Source organism: Coregonus clupeaformis, chromosome 3 (assembly GCF_020615455.1).
Source record: "Coregonus clupeaformis isolate EN_2021a chromosome 3, ASM2061545v1, whole genome shotgun sequence".
In the NCBI taxonomy this organism is placed as follows: domain Eukaryota; kingdom Metazoa; phylum Chordata; class Actinopteri; order Salmoniformes; family Salmonidae; genus Coregonus; species Coregonus clupeaformis.
In genome coordinates, this window is record NC_059194.1 from 3,301,010 (window position 1) to 3,310,766 (window position 9,757).

Below are 9,757 nucleotides of genomic sequence, written 5' to 3' on the forward strand. Positions count from 1 at the left end.
TTATTACTCTTCTTTTTCTGTTATTACTCCTTTTCTGTTATTACTCTCCTTTTCTGTTTACTCTTCTGTTTCTGTTATTACTCTCCTCTGTTTCTGTTATTACTCTTCTTTTCTGTTATTACTATTTTATGTTATTACTATTTTCTGTTATTACTATTTTCTGTTATTACTCTCTTCTTTTTCTGTTATTACTCTCTCCTTTTTCTGTTATTACTCTCTCCTTTTTCTGTTATTACTCTCTTCTTTTTCTGTTATTACTCTCTTATTTTTCTCTTATTACTCTTTTTCTGTTATTACTCTTTTTCTGTTATTACTCTCCTCTGTTACTGTTATTACTCTTCTTTTCTGTTATTACTCTTTTCTGTTATTACACTTTTCTGTTATTACTTTCCTTTTCAGTTATTACTATTTTTCTGTTATTACTCTCCTTTTTCTGTTATTACTCTTCTGTTTCTGTTATTACTCTTTTTCTGTTATTACACTTTTCTGTTATTACTTTCCTTTTCAGGTTATTACTCTTTTCTGTTATTACACTAATATTTTTTGTTATTACTCTTTTCTGTTATTACTCTCTTCTGTTTCTGTTATTACTCTCTTCTGTTTCTGTTATTACTCTCTTCTGTTTCTGTTATTACTCCCTTCTGTTTCTGTTATTACTCTTCTTTTTCTGTTATTACTCCTTTTCTGTTATTACTCTCTCCTTTATCTGTTATTACTCTCCTCTGTTTCTGTTATTACTCTTTTTCTGTTATTACTCTCTTCTTTTTCTGTTATTACTCTTTTTCTGTTATTACTCTTCTTTTCTGTTATTACTCTTTTCTGTTATTACTCTCTTCTGTTTCTGTTATTCCTCTCTTCTGTTTCTGTTATTACTCTCTTCTGTTTCTGTTACGCTCCTCTTTTTTTGTTATTACTCTTTTCTGTTATTACTCTCTCCTTTTTCTGTTATTACTCTCTTCTTTTTCTGTTATTACTCTCCTCTGTTACTGCTATTACTCTTCTTTTCTGTTATTACTCTTTTTCTGTTATTACTCTCCTCTGTTACTGTTATTACTCTTCTTTTCTGTTATTACTCTTTTCTGTTATTACACTTTTCTGTTATTACTCTCTTTTTCTGTTATTACTCTCCTTTTCTGTTATTACTCTCCTTTTCTGTTATTACTATTTTCTGTTTTCTGTTTACTCTCCTCTGTTTATGTTATTACTCTTCTTTTTCTGTTATTACTCTTTTTCTGTTATTACTCTTTTTCTGTTATTACTCTTTTCTGTTATTACTCTTTTCTGTTATTACTCTTCTTTTTGTTATTACTCTTCTTTTTCTGTTATTACAATTTTTCTGTTATTACTATTTTTCTGTTATTACTATTTTTCTGTTATTACTATTTTTCTGTTATTACTATTTTTCTGTTATTACTCTCCTTTTTCTGTTATTACTCTTTTTCTGTTATTACTCTTCTGTTTCTGTTATTACCCTTTTTCTGTTATTACTCTTTTTCTATTACACTTTTCTGTTATTACTTTCCTTTTCTGTTATTACTCTTTTCTGTTATTACACTAATCTTTTTTTGTTATTACTCTTTTCTGTTATTACTCTCTTCTGTTTCTGTTATTACTCTCTTCTGTTTCTGTTATTACTCTCTTCTGTTTCTGTTATTACTCCCTTCTGTTTCTGTTATTACTCTTCTTTTTCTGTTATTACTCCTTTTCTGTTATTACTCTCTCCTTTATCTGTTATTACTCTCCTCTGTTTCTGTTATTACTGTTTTTCTGTTATTACTCTTTTTCTGTTATTACTCTCTTCTTTTTCTGTTATTACTCTTTTTCTGTTATTACTCTTCTTTTTCTGTTATTACTCTTTTTCTGTTATTACTCTTCTTTTTCTGTTATTACTCTTCTTTTTCTGTTGCTCTTTTTCTGTTATTACTCTTTTTCTGTTATTACTCTTCTTTTCTGTTATTACTCTTTTCTGTTATTACTCTCTTCTGTTTCTGTTATTACTCTTTTCTGTTATTACTCTCTTCTGTTTCTGTTACGCTCCTCTTTTTTTGTTATCACTCTTTTCTGTTATTACTCTCTTCTTTTTCTGTTATTACTCTCTCCTTTTTCTGTTATTACTCTCTTCTTTTTCTGTTATTACTCTCTTCTTTTTCTGTTATTACTCTTCTTTTTCTGTTATTACTCCTTTTTCTGTTATTACTCTTTTTCTGTTAATACTCTTTTTCTGTTATTACTCTCTTATTTTCTGTTATTACTCTTTTCTGTTATTACTCTTCTTTTTGTTATTACTCTTCTTTTTCTGTTATTAAATTTTTTCTGTTATTACTATTTTTCTGTTATTACTATTTTTCTGTGATTAATATTTTTCTGTTATTACTCTCCTTTTTCTGTTATTACTCTTTTTCTGTTATTACTCTTCTGTTTCTGTTATTACTCTTTTTCTGTTATTACACTTTTCTGTTATTACTTTCCTTTTCGGTTATTACTCTTTTCTGTTATTACACTAATATTTTTTTGTTATTACTCTTTTCTGTTATTACTCCCTTCTGTTTCTGTTATTACTCTTCTTTTTCTGTTATTACTATTTTTCTGTTATTACTATTCTGTTTCTGTTATTACTCTCTTCTGTTTCTGTTATTACTCTCTTCTGTTTCTGTTATTACTCGTTTCCTGAGAACCCGGGAATTATCGGACAAGGGCAGTTCTAAAGACCGAGGCGAAGCCAAGGGCCGGAATACAGCAGTTGGAGAGAGTTGTCCCACGATAATTCCCGGTTTCGATGGCATTATTGCTTTCATAAAACAGTGGCAAACATATTTATAAAAATATTTATTTATTACAATTTTAATGACATTTTATAATTAAAAACGTTTTTTTTACGAGTACATTTTGTTTTTGCATTCTGAAGTTGCTACCCAAGTCCCAAGTGGGCTGGTCGCTAGTTATTTTCTCATGTTTTGACCCAGTCGGTAATTCTATTCATTCGACATTGCTATGGTAAACAAATAATTGGCATGTAGCTAGCTAGCTAAATATCCAATAGGCCTACATAGGCCGCACTGCGCTGGTTAATTTCTGAATGTTTACAATTTCCATAGTGAATTATTAGTTTCACATGAATTCTTGGGCTAGCTAGCCTACAGGTAGGTTTATACAACCACCCCAACGGTTGCAAACCAAATGGTAGCACGGAATAAATTGTGTAGATGCTTTTTTCCCGAGGGAAATGACGTTTTTCTGAATTTCCTGCCTGGGCTGCGGGACAGTGGAATTATGAGATTAATACGGCATGGTATTTTGCACAAGTTGTTGTCCCACAACTCCCGCATATCAACCAATCAGTATCCAGGATCCAAACAACCCGTTTTATAATATTACATTGTTATTGTTGTTGACATTTATTGTTGTGATTGTTTCCCTCCCTATTCCTCCCTGTTAAGTGTGTTGCTCTTGTGACATGTCTGTGAAATGCACTATAAATAAATTATGTTTTGTTTTTCAAGGTCAACTTCCACAACCACCTGGAGTCCCACAAGCTACTGGTCCGTCGCAGTGACAGAGACATAACCTCTTCCCCAGAGTACCCAGAATACAGCAGGACCACCACAGACTACCCAGAATACAACGGGGCCACCCCAGAGTACCCAGAATACAACAGGACCACCCCAGAATACCCAGAATACAACAGGACCTACACAGAGTACACCCGGCGTTACCACGAAGACAGCCAGCTAGGGTCTAACAAGCTGATCCTGAGGGACAAGGAGTCCAAACTGCACCACTGTAAGTACTGTGACTATGAGACTGCAGAGCAGGGGCTCCTCAACCGCCACCTACTGGCCGTTCACAGTAGGAACTTCGCCCACCTGTGCGTGGAGTGCGCTAAAGGCTTCCGTCACCCGTCAGAGCTCAAGAAGCACATGCGGACCCACACGGGTGAGAAGCCGTACTGCTGCCCGCACTGTAACTTTCGCTGTGCAGACCAGTCCAACCTAAAGACTCACATCAAGAGCAAGCACGGTGCTGACCTGCCTTTTAAGTGTGGCCACTGCCCCCAGGCCTACGCAGACGAGCGGGAGCTGCAGCTGCACACAGAGATGGTGCAGGGCCACAGGACCCACCAGTGCCCCCACTGTGAACACAAGAGTACCAACTCCTCTGATCTAAAACGCCACATCATATCTGTTCACACTAAAGACTTCCCACACCAGTGTGACGTGTGTGAGAAGGGCTTCCACCGGCCCTCTGAGCTGAAGAAACACTCGGAGACGCACAAGGGCAACAAGGTGCACCAGTGCAGGCACTGTAACTTCACAACCTCTGACCCTTTCACCCTCAGCAGACACATCCTGTCCGTTCACACCAAGGACCTCCCCTTTAAGTGTAAACGCTGCCGGCGAGGGTTCCGCCAGTCCACGGAGCTGAAGAAACACATGAAGACCCACAGCGGGAGGAAGGTGTACCAGTGTCGGTACTGCGAGTACAACAGCCGGACGCTTCGGATTCAAACGCCACGTGATCTCGATCCACACCAAGGAATACCCCCACTGCTGTGGCTACTGTTCTAAAGGATTCAGAAGGCCCTCGGAGAAGAGCCAGCACATAGCCAGACATCACAAAGACATGCTGATGGAACGTTGTTAATACAATGTTGACACAACGTTACCCGGACAGACACAGACTGGCACCCACACTCCTCCCTCCTTAGTCTACGTAGACCCGTTTCACACGACAAAGGGGGAACACGTTTAGGCAGTTGATAAGGATGGAATGGTACATTTAGACTGCTAGTGATGATAACATTCTGACTTAATGCTTGTTCTCGTTCTCCACTGGTTGTATAGAATAGGAATAGTTCTCACCAGAACCCCACATTCCCTCTCCCCCAGATGTAATCAAACTAAGCATATTGTGGAAGTTGGGTGAAGTTTAAAACCAATGTATATGTAGTCAATGGGACGGCTGTAACTCTGTATGTATTTATTTAGCTGCAGAGAGAGGATTCACCATATGATGAACATTTTATTCAGGGTCTCAAATGCATTATATTTGTATACCTGTTGCAGTTGAAACTCTGGGAGAAAGAGACGGTCGGACAGACGGTGTCCTCTAATATAGGAAGTGGTTATTTGAGAACGTCATTCAGACCTGTTCTTCTGTCTGTCTTACTAGACTGTATCAAACTACTGCATACAGGAGAGCTAAAATGCTCTGCTCTCCACTGTACCAACTACCAACTAGTATCTTCAAACCTGGGTTCAAATCGTTTTTGAAATATTTCTTATACGTTTAGCGTTTGCTTTATCCTGCCTAGAGTGGACTTTTGCAAGTCGGTTGGTTCCGTTGTGCCAGGCAAGCCCAGCTAAGGTATGTATTTGAAATGATTACAGATAGTTTTTGATCCCAGGCCTAAGTATGCTCCCAATAACCTGCTTTGTACCCTAATACCGTTTTGTTTTAAAGGCAATCTGAATCCCAATCATGTCGTTATTACGAGGTTCCTGTTTGGGTGGTCCACCTGTGAGGTCAGAGGTCAGAGTGGAACAATGTTTACACAAGCACCTTAACCTACGAGCTACGAAACCAACTCATTTTTTAAAACAAACAGAACTTTGTTTCGTTTCTTAACAGTGCCGATGTATTATTAATTAAACTCGTTTAATGTTTTGGTGTCATGTTAGGTGGACAGATGGTTCCTTTCTGTATGATTGGTTTGGTAAAAACTCCAGCAGTTGTCACCACAGTTTTTTGACCTTGTTGTGAATGCCACTGTAAGTTGTGTATATGATGTGTATGTGTCATCACATAGAACACAGATGTGGTCACACACAGGCCAACCATCCGATGGTAATGATGTCTTACATGTTCTGTTCTGTTTCTCCTCGTGCACTGAGCTCTGCTAAAACAGAAATCTGAAAAGTAAAGTGATTTTAAGTCTCAAACGTATGCCGTGTAAAGTACCATTCTCTAAGAGATTATGTATGTTTGAGTCGGTAGAAAGCACTTTAACTATTATTTTGTAAATTTTACATGTACGCAAAGGGTGTATAATTTATATTCCCTGAATGAGACAATATGAGTGGTGGAGAGAGAGTTTGGGGTATTTCAGGACCTTCAAGAGGTGGGACGGTAGCGACCGGTATTCATCAAAATGTATTATCAATAGAAAGATGTCTGATGAACTCTTCTGTTTTGATATCTGATAGGTAATTGGTTGATCTTTCTGTTGAGATTTCCGCTCACTGGTATCCAGCAACCCCACAGTGACTGGGCTACACACACACCTTGAGTACAATGGTTGAGAGATTGGCATTGGAGTCTTCAAGTATGCACGTAATATGCTGTCCATGAAATGAATTGTGGTTAAAAATTCATGACTTTTCTTGTACTTTTTTTTTGTTGTCAATTTTTTGTTGTCTGATTGTTCAGAAACTATTGGTGAGGAGGAACCAAAATAAACAATTATTTTTAGTTTTTGCTGTCCTTTTGGGTGGGGGGGTTCTTTCCAAATTGCACCCTATTCCCTAACGGCCTCAAAAGGCTCTAGTGAAAAGTAGTGCACGACTAGGGAATAGAATTTGTCTGGTCTTGCTCAGTCATCACCACAAGATGGCAGTCTAACTCCATGGACATTTTGGAAAATTCAAACGTTCCTTCAAGCTTCACCGAAAAATAATTACTCAGTTGAAGAGTATGACAACTCATGTAAATTACCAGATGAGATTAAATACCTAGTAATTAACTTAGGTCTAGAGTGGGTTACCATATTGAAAATGGGGAAGGAGTGCTTTTCTATTGTGTTCCAAATGGCACCCTATTTGTTATATAGTGCGCTCCTTTTGGGGACTGGTCAAAAGTAGTGCACTACATAGGAAATATGTTTCCATTTGGGACTCACCCTATATGTGATGCTACCCTGCAGCTCCCTCTAAGAGACGGAATGTATCTAACTGTGATTAAGTGGTGTCAGCACTTCTGTGCCCCTCTCCTTCCATACATCAGGATTGATACTCCAGGCAAGACTGTTCAAATGCACCTGAGACAGAGCGCTCACCCTGCCTGTATCCCAAAAGGCACCATATTCTCTACATAGTGCTCTACGTTTGACCAGAGCCCTATGGGCTATATAGGGCACACAGTGCTATTTGGGATGCTCACACTGACTGTCTGTACGTCCACTGGGGTAGAAGGAGAGGGTGGACGCTGGGGGGCATTAGTCCTGTAGTTGAACCCAGAAGGAGAGGGTGGACGCTGGGGGGGCATTAGTCCTGTAGTTGAACCCAGATGGAGAGGTGGACCGGGGCATTAGTCCTGTAGTTGAACCCAGATGGAGAGGGTGGGACCTGGGGGCGTTAGTCCTGTAGTTGAACCCAGATGGAGAGGGTGGATCGCTGGGGGCATTAGTCCTGGAGTTGAACCCAGATGAGAGGGTGACCTGGGGGCATTAGTCCTGTAGTTGAACCCAGATGAGAGGGTGGACGGGGGCATTAGTCCTGTAGTTGAACCCAGATGGAGAGGGTGGACGCTGGGGGGCATTAGTCCTGTAGTTGAACCCAGATGGAGAGGGTGGACGCTGGGGGGCATTAGTCCTGTAGTTGAACCCAGATGGAGAGGGTGGACGCTGGGGGGCATTAGTCCTGTAGTTGAACCCAGAGAGAGGGTGGACGCTGGGGGGCATTAGTCCTGTAGTTGAACCCAGATGGAGAGGGTGGACGGCTGGGGGCATTAGTCCTGTAGTTGAACCCAGATGGAGAGGGTGGACGCTGGGGGGCATTAGTCCTGTAGTTGAACCCAGATGGAGAGGGTGGACGCTGGGGGGCATTAGTCCTGTAGTTGAACCCAGATGGAGAGGGTGGACGCCGGGGGGCATTAGTCCTGTAGTTGAGAAGATGCAGCCTGGGCTTCATCAAGTAGGCCAGCCTAATTAATATTCAGTAGAAGGGATGCTCTGGGCTGCATCAAGTAGATCAGCCTAATTCATATTCTGTAGAAGGGATGCTCTGTCTAGAATCCTGCTGAAGGATTTCGGAAAGACAACATTCCCTCCCTTTTTTGAGGGGTGTGTCATCATCCCCATTGGAATTGATGTGGTACATGACCCTCAGTTTGATCCATTGGGCCTACTGATAAAGATATAGAATATCGTTTATTTTACAACCTGTTTTATTTATTTTTATTTATGTCCCATCACTGCAACTCCCGTACGGACTCTGGAGAGGCGAAGGTCGAGAGCCATGCGTCCTCCGAAACTGCCAAGCCACACTGCTTCTTGACACACTGCTCGCTTAACCCGGAAGCCAGCCACACCAATGTGTCAGAGGAAACACCGTACAGCTGACAACCGAAGTCAGCGTGCATGCACCCGGCCCGCCACAAGGAGTCACTAGACGCGATGGGACAAGGACATCCCGGCTGGCCAAACCCTCCCCTAACCCGGACAACGCTCGGCCAATTGGGCGCCGCCTCATGGGTCTCCCAGTCGCGACCGGCTGCGACACGTCCTGGGATCAAACCCGGGTCTATAGTGACGCCTCAAGCACTGCAATGCAGTGCCTTAGAACAATACGCCACTCGGGAGGCCATATGTTACAAATATTTAAGGCATATATTAGCACATCAGCATAGCCGTGGAAAGTAGGGGTACTGATGGTGCTGCAGCATCCCCTGATAAAAAATAAATGACCCCTGTATGAGAAGAGAAACATACTGTAGACCCAGCAGTAGTCTAAATCAACATACTGTAGACCCAGCAGTAGTCTAAATCAACATACTGGTGCAAACCAGGAAAGGCAGATTTGAGAGAAAAAATTTGTAATGTGTGGCAGTAATAATAATGGAATATGTTAATAATGCTTTAGAGACAGTAATAACAGTAATATGTTAATAATGCTTTAGAGACAGTAGTAACAGTAATAATTGAAGTGATTTGATGCGGACGCAGAAAGAAAGCTCTTCCCCTGCATTTTGTAATCTCTTTCTCTCTCTGTCTCTGTCTCTGTCTCTGTCTCTGTCTCTGTCTCTGTCTCTGTCTCTGTCTCTCTGTCTCTGTCTCTCTCGACGTTGCTGATGGACCATGCCTCTCACAGGAGGGACATGGAATAGAACAGGTGGGTTCACATGGTTGCTATGGGCACCGGGGAGTGGAAGAGGTATGCAACGTCATATTCCCCTGGTTGATGCACTGAATATATCACATACATCACTTACTGAATGCTGCTGTCAGCAAGGTAAAACAGTGAGATCAATAAGAAAATACCTTTATGTCTTCCTACTTTCTGCTTTAAATGATCCCTCTCCTCTCACTTAATGCAGTAGTCAATAGACATGACCTCTCTCTCTCTCTCTTACTGCAGTAGTCAATAGACATGACTCCTCTCTCTTTCCTTCTTACTGCAATAGTCAATAGACATGACTCCTCTCTCTCTCTTACTGCAGTAGTCAATAGACATGACTCCTCCCTCTCTCTCGTTCTTACTGCAGTAGTCAATAGATATGACTCCTCTCTCTTTCCTTCTTACTGCAATAGTCAATAGACATGACTCCTCTCTCTCTCTTACTGCAGTAGTCAATAGACATGACTCCTCTCTCCTTCTTACTGCAATAGTCAATAGACATGACTCCTCTCTCTCTCTTACTGCAGTAGTCAATAGACATGACTCCTCTCTCTCTCCTTCTTACTGCAATAGTCAATAGACATGACTCCTCTCTCTCGCTCTTACTGCAGTAGTCAATAGACATGACTCCTCTCTCTCCTTCTTAC

At 40.7% G+C, this 9,757-nt stretch overlaps 1 pseudogene; it reads left to right on the forward strand.

Annotated features, from left to right (window-relative positions):
- LOC121539622 overlaps positions 1-6,468 on the forward strand; it is a 45,591-nt pseudogene extending 39,123 nt beyond the window's left edge.
- The last annotated feature ends 3,289 nt before the right edge of the window (positions 6,469-9,757 follow it).